Source organism: Lathyrus oleraceus, chromosome 4, assembly GCF_024323335.1.
Source record: "Lathyrus oleraceus cultivar Zhongwan6 chromosome 4, CAAS_Psat_ZW6_1.0, whole genome shotgun sequence".
In the NCBI taxonomy this organism is placed as follows: Eukaryota; Viridiplantae; Streptophyta; class Magnoliopsida; order Fabales; family Fabaceae; genus Lathyrus; species Lathyrus oleraceus.
In genome coordinates this window covers 336,626,962-336,641,038 of record NC_066582.1, presented here as the reverse complement: position 1 = coordinate 336,641,038, position 14,077 = coordinate 336,626,962, and positions in this window count along the sequence as shown.

Below are 14,077 nucleotides of genomic sequence, written 5' to 3'. Positions count from 1 at the left end.
GACGGTTATATCTGAGATAGCTACTTCATCGGTGCCTGTCAGTGCCCATCAGCCAAATGCCATGCCTCCCGGTTTTCCTTGGGGGATGCCTCCTGGCTTCATGCCTGATCTGCCAGCTCCAACATTTGCTCAAATGCCGGCATCTAGCCCGGTCCCTATTCCTGTTCCTCCTGTCGTGCATACCATGCCGAGGGTAGACGACACCATTTATCACTCTGAAGCGTCTGAGGGCTCAGATGTCATGAGAAAATGGATGCAATGAACGATCAATTCCTCGAGCTGAGAAAGGAATTGAGAACTCTTAGAGGCAAAGATCTCTTCGGCAAGTCAGCAGCCGAACTTTGTCTAGTTCCCGGTGTGAAAATACCAGTTAAATTCAAGGTCCCAGACTTTGAGAAATATAAAGGGAACACTTGTCCTTTGGCACACTTGGTCATGTATGCCAGAAAGATGTCCACGCAGACAGACAACGATCAACTCTTGATCCACTATTTCCAAGACAGTTTGTCTGGTGCTGCCCTTGGTACATGAGCCTGGACAGCGTCAACATCCGCTCTTTCAATGATCTTGGCGAAGCTTTCGTCAAGCAATATAAATACAACGTTGACATGGCGCCTGACAGAGATCAACTCAGGTCTATGTCACAAAAGGACAAAGAGGTTCAAGGAGTACGCCCAGAGATGGCGTGAGCTGGCAGCTCAAATCACTCCACCATTAGAAGAGAAAGAGATGACCAAGATCTTTCTGAAGACTCTTGGGTCATTTATTATGAGAGAATGGTGGCCAGCGCTCCCTCTGATTTCACCGAGATGGTGAACATGGGGATGCGTCTTGAAGAAGGCGTCCGCGAAGGACGGTTAGCTAAAGATGATGGTTCTTCCTCTAAGCGGTATGGAGCGTTTAAGAGGAAAGAAGGTGAAGCGCATGCTGTGCAGTCTCAGCCCAAGCATCGAAGACCCTCTGTTCAGAGGAAGCCTGCACATCGTGCCAGACATCAGCACCAGGTGGCTAGTGTGGCACCTGTATTCAAGGATAATGCTCAGCAGTATCAGCATCAGCAGCAATATCCACAACCGCAATATCAACAGCAACAGCAGCGTCCACAGCAACAGGCTTACCAGCCTCGTGGAAGTACAACCAACAAGCAAATGTGAACTATGATAGGAAGAAGGTCAGCTTCGACCCGATTCCGATGACATATACAGAGCTTTATCCCTCCTTGTTGGAGAGGAAGTTGGTTTCGCCCAGGGATCCTCCTGCATTCCTGCCAATCCGCAATGGTGGTACAAACCAGACCAGCATTGTGTCTACCATTCCGGTGCTCCGGGCCACAACGTTGAGAACTGTTTCCCGCTGAAGAGTAAGGTTCAAGACCTTATGAGAAGCGGAATTCTGAGTTTTGAAGACTCCAACCCGAATGTCACCAGGAACCCATTGCCTTCGCATGGGAAATCTGTGAATATGATCCAGGAAGACCTTGGGAAGTACAAGGTGAAGTATGTCAGTCATATCCGGCAGTCATTGGTTGATTTACATAAGATGCTGTGTCAGCACAGCTATTTGAAGCATAACCATGACCAGTGCCGCGTCTGTCAGTCAACCGCTTGGGTTGTGATCAAGTTCGCTGTGAACTTCAGAAATTGTTGAATGAAGGTACCATTGAGATTCTCCAGAATCGCAATGTTGATACAGTTGAGCCCGAAGTGAGTGTATCTCCCCGGTGTTCAAATTGCCAGAGCCCGTTGTTATTCGTTATAATAGCAACAAGCCTAAGCTTCCCCTGCTTGATTATCAAACCAGCCGGCCCTGTGCCGTATTCATCTGATAAAGCTGTACCTTCCGGTACAATCCTGTTGCTGTCCAGGATGGGGTTGAGGTTCCTCTGCCGTCTACTTCCGTGACCACTATCGCTGATGTTAGTGGATTGACCCGCAGTGGTCGTGTCTTTTCTGCGCCTGCCAAAGCTCCTGCTGTTTCTTCTGAATCTGTTGAGCGCCCTGTAGGGAATGCTGTGAATGTTCAGAATCCGGCACTTGCTGTTGCCCCGCCTCCTCCTCTGCTGTACCAAAGACTCCCATTTCTTCAGTTGGCCCGAGTGGCATTGTTGATGAAGAATCTGATGAGATGCTGAGGCTCATCAGAAAGAGTGAGTATAATATTGTAGACCAGCTTCTACACACGCCCTCCAAGATTTCCATCCTTTCTCTGTTGCTGAATTCAGAGCCCCATCGGGAATCTCTTCAGAAAGTCTTGGACCTGGCGTATGTTGATCACGACGTCACCCTTGAACAATTTGATAGCATTGTTGCAAACATTACCGCTTGCAACACTCTGAGCTTTTGTGACGCTGATCTCCCTGAGGAGGGAAGAGACCACAACATGGCTTTACATATCCATGAATTGCAAATCTGATGCAATGTCCAATGTACTGGTGGACACTGGATCGTCCCTTAATGTATTGCCAAAATCCACACTCTCTCGTCTGTCATATCAAGGTCCTCCTATGAGGCAGAGTGGGGTTGTTGTAAAAGCTTTTGATGGGTCGCGCAAGACCGTGATTGGGGAAGTTGATCTCCCAATCAAAATTGGACCAAGTGATTTCCAGATCACTTTTCAAGTAATGGATATTCACCCATCATACAGCTGTCTCTTAGGCAGACCATGGATTCACGAGGCTGGCGCCGTGACATCCACCCTACACCAAAAGTTGAAGTTTGTGAAAAACAAGAAATTGGTTGTAGTAGGGGGAGAAAAGGCTCTCCTGGTCAGTAACTTGTCTTCTTTCTCGTACATTGATGCAGAGGATGAAGTTGGAACTCAGTTCCAAGCTTTATCTATTGATAAACCAATCGAGAAGAAGTCTCCTTCATTCACTTCCTACCGTGATGCAAAGCTGGCCATCGAATGTGGTGCAGTCGCTGGATTAGGGAAAGTGCTTGAACTTGAAGATAACCGATCCCGGGCAGGCATTGGCTATGGTTCTGGGGCATGCAATAAGCAAGGTCTGTTCACTAGTGGAGGATTCATCCATGCTGATCAACCTGCAGAAGAGGAAGCTGCTGCTATCATCGAAGAAGAAGATGCAGAAGACTTGAACAATTTTGTTATTCCTGGTGGTGTCTGCCACAATTGGGTCGCTGTGGATGTTCCTACAGTTATCCATAGATCAGAGTAATTGTTCATTTTGTTTAAAACCCTTCTCCCATGCCAAAAGGAGAAGTGATGACATTGTTGGCAAAGCATATATACAATGATATTTTCATTCAATTTTTGCATTGTCAAAACATTTGTTTTTCCTTTGTTTTCACTTTTTGCTTTTCTTTATGAAATCAGTGATCACAAAAAACCATAAAAACAAAAATAAAAGCTGTAAAAGCAACATTCTTTCATCTGCATAATGATTTGCTTGCTTAAATTCTGAAGTTTTTCTTAACCAAAATCATTATGCAGGTTGATCCTAAAACCCATTGAACATAATGATCCAACGCCATCTCCCAATTTTGAATTCCCTGTATTTGAGGCAGAGGAAGATGACGTTGAAGAGATCCTTGATGAGATCACCCGCCTCCTTGAGCACGAAGAGAAGATCATTCAGCCGCATCTCGAAGACTTGGAAACAGTCAACTTGGGATCTGAAGATTGTGAGCGCCTGGTGAAGATTGGGGCACTTCTTGAAGGGTCTGTTAAGGAAGATTTGATCAGCTTGCTACGAGAATATTCAGATATCTTTGCTTGGTCCTATGAAGACATGCCGGGTTTAGATACAGATATTGTGCAACATTTCCTGCCTTTGAAGCCTGAGTGTGTGCCTGTGAAGCAGAAGCTCAGAAGAACTCATCCAGATATGGCAGTGAAGATCAAAGAGGAAGTTCAGAAGCAAATTGATGCAGGGTTTCTGGTGACTTCGACATATCCTCTATGGGTGGCCAATATTGTGCCTGTTCCTAAGAAGGACGGAAAAGTCCGTATGTGCGTTGACTACAGAGATTTGAATAAAGCTAGCCCAAAAGACGATTTTCCTCTACCACACATTGACATGTTGGTAGACAATACAGCTAAATTCAAAGTCTTTTCCTTTATGGACGGATTTTCCGGATATAATCAAATCAAGATGGCACCAGAGGATATGGAGAAGACAACATTCATCACACCTTGGGGAACATTCTGTTATCGAGTGATGCCCTTCGGTTTGAAGAACGCCGGAGCCACGTATCAACGAGCTATGACTACCTTGTTTCATGATATGATGCACAAGGAGATAGAAGTCTATGTTGATGATATGATTGCTAAGTCCCGAACGGAAGTTGAGCATATTGAGCATTTGTTGAAGCTTTTTCAGCGTTTGAGGAAATTCCAGCTTCGTCTGAATCCGAACAAATGTACTTTTGGAGTCCGTTCCGGAAAGTTGTTGGGTTTTGTGGTAAGTGAAAGAGGTATTGAGGTTGATCCTGCAAAGGTCAAAGCAATACAAGAGATGCCCGCACCCAAAACTGAGAAGCAAGTCCGAGGTTTTCTTGGCCGCTTGAACTACATTTCCAGATTTATATCCCACATGACTGCCACATGTGCGCCGATATTCAAGCTCCTCCGGAAAGATCAGTCTCATGATTGGACCGAGGATTGCCAGAAAGCTTTCGACAGTATCAAAGATTATCTGTCCGAACCTCCGATTTTGTCTCCGCCAGTGGAAGGAAGACCTCTGATTATGTACTTAACAGTTCTTGAAGACTCGATGGGTTGTGTACTCGGTCAACAAGATGAATCAGGGAAGAAAGAGTTTGCTATCTACTACCTCAGTAAGAAGTTTACTGATTGTGAGTCTCGGTACTCTATGCTTGAGAAGACGTGCTGTGCTTTGGCTTGGGCAGCTAAGCGTTTGCGCCAGTACATGATTAATCATACAACTTGGTTGATATCCAGAATGGATCCAATTAAGTATATTTTCGAGAAGCCTGCTTTAACTGGGAGGATTGCCCGTTGGCAGATGCTGTTGTCTGAGTATGATATTGAGTATCGAGCTCAGAAAGCTATCAAAGGTAGTATCTTGGCTGACCATCTAGCGCACCAGCCAATTGAAGATCATCAGTCTGTTCAGTATGACTTCCCTGACGAGGAAATTCTGTATTTGAAGATGAAAGATTGCGATGAGCCTACACTTGATGAAGGTCCAGAACCTGGTTCCAGATGGACGATGGTGTTTGATGGCGCTGTTAATCAATATGGAAATGGAATTGGGGCAGTAATTGTTAATCCCCAGGGTTCGCACATTCCATTTACAGCAAGGCTAACCTTCAAATGCACGAATAATATGGCGGAGTATGAAGCCTGTATTATGGGACTTGAAGAATGCATTGATTTGAGAATCAAATATCTTGATGTCTATGGTGATTCAGCTTTAGTTGTCAATCAGATCAAAGGTGAATGGGAGACAAATCAACCAAGTCTCATCCCATACAGAGATTATGCAAGGAGAATTTCAACTTTCTTCACAGAAGTTGAATTTTATCATATTCCTCGAGAGGATAATCGGATGGCAGATGCCCTTGCAACGCTTGCTTCTATGATTGTTGTCAGATGGTGGAATGATGTTCCCAACATTACTGTGATGCGCTTGGACAGACCCGCTCACATATTTGCAATTGAAGAAGTGAAAGATGACAAGCCTTGGTACTTTGATATCAAGAATTTCCTCCAGAACCAGGTCTACCCGCCTGGGGCATCTGTGAAAGATAGGAAAACTTTGAGAAGGTTGTCAGGCAGTTTCTACCTCAGTGGTGAAGTGCTGTATAAAAGAAATTTTGATATGGTTTTGCTCAGATGCGTGGATAGACACGAAGCAAACCTGTTGATGACTGAGGTCCATGAAGGTTCATTTGGTACTCATTCCAATGGACATGCAATGGCTAAGAAAATGTTGAGAGCAGGCTACTATTGGCTGACAATGGAGTCTGACTGTTGCAAGTATGTGAAGAAATGTCACAAGTGTCAAATTTATGCGGATAAGATTCATATTCCTCCGACACTCCTGAATGTGATTTCATCACCATGGCCTTTCTCTATGTGGGGAATCGACATGATCGGCATGATTGAGCCGAAAGCGTCCAACGGACATCGTTTTATTCTCGTAGCAATTGATTACTTCACCAAATGGGTTGAAGCCGCTTCGTACGCGAATGTAACCAGACAGGTGGTTGTGAAGTTTATCAAGAACCAGCTGATTTGCCGTTATGGTGTGCCAGAGAGGATCATTACTGATAATGGATCCAATCTGAATAACAAGATGATGGATGAGTTGTGCGCTGAATTCAAGATTGCACACCATAATTCCTCTCCTTACAGACCTAAGATGAATGGGGCTGTTGAAGCTGCTAACAAGAATATCAAGAGAATTATCCAGAAGATGACTGTCACGTACAAAGATTGGCATGAGATGCTGCCATTTGCTTTGCATGGATACCGCACGTCTGTACGCACTTCAACAGGGGCAACCCCTTTCTCTCTTGTCTATGGCATGGAAGCCGTTCTCCCAGTAGAGGTGGAGATCCCATCAATGCGAGTCTTGATGGAAGCCAAGTTGACTGATGCTGAATGGATTCAGAGTCGTTATGACCAGTTGAATCTGATTGAAGAGAAGAGATTAACTGCCATGTGCCATGGTCAGTTGTATCAGCAGAGAATGAAGAAAGCATTCGACAAGAAGGTCAAGCCTCGTGTGTTCCGAGAAGGTGACCTCGTGCTCAAGAAAGTTCTGTCTTTCGCGCCCGATTCCAGGGGCAAGTGGACTCCAAACTACGAGGGTCCATATGTTGTTAAGAGAGCCTTTTCAGGCGGTGCCTTGATGCTTACAACAATGGATGGGGAGGATTTCACTCGTCCTGTGAATTCAGATGCAGTTAAGAGATACTTTGCCTAAAAAAAAAAGTATATGCAAATAAAAAGAGAATGAAAAAAACAGAACTGCTCGCTAAGTTGAAAACCCGAAAGGGCGGCTTAGGCAAAAATGAGCGTCTCGGTGGAGAACCCGCAAGGGTAATCCAGGCAAAAATTAGAGACTTGAAAAAAAAACAAGATATATATTTGCATCCCGCTAGATTGAGTACCTCACTCTGGGGCAATCTAGGCAAAAGTTAGGGATTCGGCAAGTAACTGCATCCTGACAAGACTTTCTGGTTCATCAGTCGTCGTTTCGTCAGCAGATTCTCGATTTGTCGTCAACTGAAGCTTCGGATACATCGAGATTCAAATTGGTAGAGAAGGATCATTATGTTCAATGTAGCCCTCTTCCAATATATATCACTGATTTCAAATTTGTACAGATCTATGGAGTCTTGCCATTTGCAGACTACCATTCTATCAAATCAATTTGAGCTTTTTATCCAATTATTTGCACTCTTATTTGTTTCAATTCAACAAATGTTTTGCATGTTTTAAATTGATAAAATGTCATTGTTTTAAACAAATCAAATTTTTCAAAACTTTGTTTTAAACAAAGTGAACATTCACAAGATTGAAAGGATACTCAAGAATATCTCAGTGCTCTCCCGAGGGTGGCATGATTCCCAACAGGTAAGACATTGGTTCATATTCCTGGTTTGGTGGTATCTTCTTTCTTCAGATCTTTGTTGAGGCTGTTCCTCAAACAGATTTGTTGTTGGGGCTGTTCCCCAGTACAGTCGCAAGTGATTTGTTGTTGAAGACTTCGTTTCTCCAGCAGCAGTTTTCCCCCTAGCATGGGTGTTTCCTTATAGAAGTTTCGGCGGTTGATGGTTTGTCATCTTGGTGCCCCGTCACTTTCTCCAGTGGGTCGTATCCCCAGACTTTATTTGTCTCCTCAGCACAGTCATGAGTAACTGATTGATTGATACTCCCCTCGGAGTCGCGAGTAAAGCTGTTATTAACATCCCCACCAGGGTTGCAAGTGGAGTTGTTACCACTCTTCCCCATGCAGCGTGCCAGCAGGATTTGTCTGTTTCCTTAGCATGTCTGTTGTCTTTTTGAAGACTCGGTAAGTCAGTGGTTTGATACCCAGTACTTTACCTTTTCCCCGGCGAAGTCGTCTGCGGAATTGTTGCTATCTCTCCATCAGAGTTATTCTCTCCGGCAGAGCAGGATTTATTTTCCTACTCAGTGGTTGTTTGGGTTGACATCCCAGTATTGCAATCATCTTTTCCTCAGCTTAGTCTGCAGAATGTTTGTTGTGGCAGTTTCGCCCGTTGATTACTCCCTTCAATCCCCGTATGGTTGGATGATGGCTTTTGCCTCCAGTGAACGGATTGATTTCCTGACTGTTTGTGATCCCCAGTAGAGTGGCTTATATTGCAGAATCTACGTGTTGTGATCAGTTTGCTATGTATTTTCTCCCCAAGTGAAGCGGTTTATTGCAGAATCTATTTGGTTGATCTGTCCTCTCTCAGTGGTTTGTTCCCAAGAGAGTAGCCGACGGTTTTTCCCCAGTAGAGTTGCTTATGCAGTTAGACTCTATTTGGATGATATCATTCTCCCTCAGTGGGTTGTTCCCCAGCGGAGTTATGTGGATTTGCTTCTACAGCAGTTCGTGCAACGCACCCTTTGTTTCTCAGTTAACACCGGGATCCCCTGCAGATACTTTGGGATTTCTCTTGTTCCCCTACAGATTTGTCTTGGTGGCTTCTGCCCGTTGTGACTTTCTGTACTCTGATCGGGTTGTTTCCTGATATCTCTGATTCTCTGCTTCTTCAGCAGTGCCTGCAGATCTTTGCTTTTCAGCATATAGATCTCCGCAGATTGGTTCTCCAGCTGGTTTTTCCCCTGGAAGTATAATACCGGACGTTTGTTCCTGAACCTGTTTGTGTTAGAATTGTCTGTTTTGTCAGCATTCATCAAACATAAATCACGCATATTCATGCATATTCATAAACATTCAGATATTCATGTTGCATTTCTTGCCATATATCTTTTGTTTGTTGTGTCTCCTGCAATGGTGATATAGATCTCTTTACAGATCTCCCCAAGCAGATGTCGGGTGTTATAAATCTCTCCATATAGAGTCAACCCCATAAGCAGAAAATGATGTCTTTCCTTCTGCAGTTCCCCACCGAGATATATCCTCGTGGATGACGGTTTCTTCCGTTTCCTCCCAACACATATATTGGGATGGATTTTCCTATTTGAGTTATATCCTCATTAGGACGTGTCTTTATTCAGTCTGTCTTTTCGGATCATTCCCGAACTGGCTATTTGTCAGATGTCTTGTATTTCCCAGTGGGTTGTTCCCCAGCGGAATGTTTTTGGGCCTCTACCCAGTAACCGGTAGTTGTAAGTCCTATCTTTCCTGGCTTTCTTAACAGAATTTGTGGTTATACACCTTTTATTCTCCAGCCAGAGTTTTTGGTTTTCTACCTCATACCCGGTAGTTGTAAATCCTATTTTCCTGCTCTTCAGCAGTTTGTGGTTTGTTATAAACCCTATTTTGGTTTCCCGTGAGGATTTGTGATTTGTTCTATCCCCACGCGGAATTGTTGGTCTTCTACCCCGTATTCGGTAGATGTAAACCCTAATTTTGTGGTTATCTTCATCCAATATATTTGATGATGATTTTCCTTTTGCTTGTATAAGTTTGCTCAGATCAGCACTTATTTCCTTAGCAAGTCTTTTGTGGATAATTGCCGTATGCTAGCAATTTTATCCCCAGTGGGTCTTTTCACCGTATGCTAGTGATTTGTTCCCCGGATCATTGGTTGTTTACCAGTGTATCCCCAGCTAGTCTTCTGTCGATAATTGCCGGATGCTTGCAATTTATCCTCAGCAGTTCGCCTTTCATTTACCCTTTTGTTGGTAATGTCTGTTGCTCCCTTTTGATTGGTTATCATTATATACCTAATTTGGTATCCCGATGCCTTTCTGTTCGGTTGATTTATCCTTTGTTGACCCAGTAACCGGTTGTGGATAGTCTTCCATGCGAGTATATTATTCACGGTCTGCCGGTAATGAATAGTATATCTCATGCGCTCTTCAGTCGAAGCCTTTTGTGTTTCCCCAGTCGAGTAAGATTCGTTAGTTCCCTTTGTGGAGTCGAATATTCTTGTTGTTGGATAATTGCCGGATGCTTGCAATTTATCCCTTTGAGTTGTCCTTCGTTTACCCGTATGCTTGGTATCGATTGTCTTCTCTTTTTGGTTAGTCACCTATTATATACCCAGTAACCGGTATCTCTGGTGTCTTTTCCTTTCGAGTGTATTATTCACGGTCTGCCGGTAATGAATAATATGTCTCATGCGCTCTTTAGTTGGAATCCTTTGTTGATTTTCCCCAACTGAGCAAGATTCGTATTCTTTGTAGAATCGAATAGCCATCCTTTAACCAGTTTGTGTTTTGGATGATGAGTGTTTTGGAAGTGAAATCCAATTCACGTTTTCGGTAGATCACCTATTATATGCCCAGTAACCGGTATCTCTGGTGTTTCCTACCATGCGAGTTTATTATCTACGTTCTGACGGTAATAGATAATATATCTCATGCGAGTATATTATTCACGGTCTGCCGGTAATGAATAATATGTCTCATCTGAGTATTCTATCCACGTTCTGACGGTAATGGATATTATATCTCGTGCGCTCTTGAGTCAATCTTTTGATTGTTTTCCCCTCAGAGTAAGATTCATTCCTTGTGGAATTAAATGTCCATCCTTTAAACAAGTTTGCTTTTTGCTCTCTTCAGGATGATGAGTGTTTTGGAAGTGAAATCCAATTCACGCTTTGGTCGGTCACCTATTATATACCCAGTAACCGGTATCCTTGGTGTTTCCCTCCTTTCTGCTCCCTATTATGACTTCGGTCCCCTGTGGAGTCAGATTTTCCTGAGTTTGTTACCCGTATGCCTGGTAACATCTCATTTGCTTTGTTACTTCCCCAGTGAAGTTTTCTTTTGCTTCTCTTCAGGAGTCAGCTTGTGTTTCTCCATTGGATTTATTTTCCATTTGGAATTCTTTTCCCGGTGTGAGTTCTTCACTCCCCAGTGAGTTCTCCAGTCTGTTTTTCTGTTTTCCTTTAATCAGAGTCGTGTCTTGTTCACGTTATGTCAGTTTTGTTTCCCCAGTTTGGAGTCGTGTATTGATCACGCATTTCTTTTTCTTTTATTATCCCCATAGAGTCTTGTCAGAGTCTCTGTTCCTGGTGAGTGTATTACTCCGATGGATCGTCTTTTCTTCTGTGTGAATCATATTCCTCACAGAATTTGTGTCTTTTGCATACATACATTTGCATCATGAGGTCTCTTAGGGACCAAAATTTGTCTCATTACTGTATTTAAGTCCATTCTACCGCGTCGAGATGAAGATTTCTAAACTTCACTTCTCCGGCTAGAATGACCTTAAATAGGGGCATCTGTAAGACCCCAATTTTGGGCCCTAAGATCCCTCATGGCCCATATCATTCATATCATAACCTCAAGGATCATTGCATGCCTTTGCTTTCCTCTTAGTGGGTAGATTGCCTTGTAGTTTGTTTCTTGTTCACCAAGCATACTTTGCATTTGTATATCTTTGCTTTCATATGTTTATCATTCAAAAAGTACAAAAATATTGTCTGTTTAACCTTGTTGCTTGCAGTGGAAGCAATCATCAGCAATTAGGTCAAAGTCAGTCATTGATCAGTCAAAGCAATGGATGGTGGCCATTCTTGCAGAATGTGGGCACCATGATCAATAATCACAAGTTCATACAACTTGAGACATCATTTGAGGTCAAGTTCTCAAGAAATTAGGGTTTGGAATTCATCAGAATTGCATCAATCAGTCCAAAACCCTAGAAAAGTCAAACTTGGTCAACTGTTGATTTAATCAGAGATTTGATGGATAGAATTGATTTGAAGAGTTCATTCATGCTTATATAAGCCTCATCTATCATGTCAAACCTCATCATGGAAGAAAATCAAGTCAAATCAGAAATTTTCCAGAAATAGCAAGTGGACCTGTAATTTCAACTGCCAAAAATGGAAACTTCTTGATCTTAAACTTACATCATGATACAAGCTCCAAATGAATTTTTGCCCAACATGAAAGTTGAAGATCTTGTCTTCCCATTTTCAAAAAGTCCAAGAACATCAAAATCCCATGTGTGGTTGTCAAGATATGATCAAATCATTTTCACCAAATTTTGAACTTCAACAAGCCATATCTCTCAAACCATAAGGCCAAATTTGGTGGGGTTTTTTCCTACACACCACATTTTTCATCCTCTTTCCAAAAATATAAATTTCATGACCTAAAACCTTACCATTCAAAATGGCATTTTTGGACCTATTCCTTTAAAAATCAAAGTTTGACTCACAGTTGACTTTTTGATTTATGCATTTTTTCTCATTTTTACCAATTGGGAAATGTTCCATATATTATTTGAAACTTGCCTCAAGCCATAAACCATGATCATATCACCATTTTCCCATCATTTTGAATCAAAATGCAAAGTTGGCATTTTTATGCATGTTGGTTCAAAAAAAAGCAAAACCAGTACAGTTTTCACATGTACAATCAAAGCAGCAGCAATGTGGTCTGTCTACAGCCTGGTTATAAGCCCAAAATTGTGCCAAAACACACCCTCCAATCTTCACTTGTACACATTTAGCAAAAAGGCAAAAACCACATTTTAAGTTAAGCAAGATTATCATTCTCTAAACCAACTTTAAACAGACAATATAAATGCATTTTTCTGACATTTGTGGAACCCTAGACTGCAGCCTCCACGAAAAAACACATTCATTCTCTCTTCTTGCATTTTTGGCAATTGACATTTTTCTGCTCAAATCTTCAAAGGCCTCAATCCACTCTTGCTTCCCTCAAGCTCTCTACCTTTGTGAACCCTATTGAACCAGAAAACCTCACCTGTACCACAGTCTCAAGTTCTGTTCTTCCTCAAGCTATGACAATGGCAGAAAGAGATTTGAAGAGTTCCAGGCTGGGCTGAGCTCACCACTTCAATATCCCATCATTGTAGAGCTTAAAAGGCATCTGTATCAAGGAAGATCATCAAAAACATCACTGTAGCTCACTTTTCTTCAAAACCAATGCTGTTGTTTTGTTTGGTTCGATGATGATCATGACTATTGCTGTTTGCTTGATGCTGTTATGATAATTACATGACAATGATGAATACTGCTGCAATTGCCCTGCTGTTTGTGATGAACACTGTTGACGATGAATATGCTATGCTGTTGTGTGCTGTTGTCTGTTAATAAACACATGATACCACAATGCCAGGCCATGCTGCTAAAATGAACTCTGTCATTATTTCTAGCAGAAAATTCAGCTTCATAAATGTATGTGTGATTGGCAGTATATACCATGTTGCTGTTTTCTTGTTGTTTGCATGATGAACACGATACTTTGCTATTGTTTGAACATAAGCTGCCTACATGATGAATGCTATGCTGTTGAAATTGTTGGTCAAGTTTGTATGTTGCTCTTATGCTATGCTCATTGCTGTTATGAAACCATGCTGCAAATGGACGATTGAACATGATAGACATGCAACCATGCTGAACCATGCTGATAAACCCTGCTACTTTCTCATTGAAATCCATTTTATGTCAGTTGTTTGCTGTTGTTTGTTTTGGTCCATTGCTGTTGTGATAAAAGTGATGGATGCTGTTGTAGAACCATGCTGTTTAGGTACTGCTACGTGATTTGCTTGTTTCGATTGTTGTTCAATGATCAAGATCATGAGGAGATGATGCTGTTGTGTGGTGTGTTTGTTTTGTTTCATGATGTTGATAACGTTGGGAATGCCTTTGCACATGCTGTTAGAAAACCCTAGGGTTTATGCCAAACTCAGAAATTCTTCCATTGGCCAAAGTTACTGTTTTATTGGCTGAGAGCCAATCAAAACATTTCGTTTTGTAGGGCCAAAACGCAGCACTTCAATAAGTGACTGCAGAATTACACAAATGCCATTCTGTTGACTTGTGTTGACCAATTGCCTTGCCTTTTGTTCATGCTTGCTACACTATTTCATCCAACTTCAACAAATTGTTTTCTAATTCATTTTTTATCAAAAAATTATGAAATTTTTTCCACATGTTCACAAATGAGTCTAATATTTAATTGT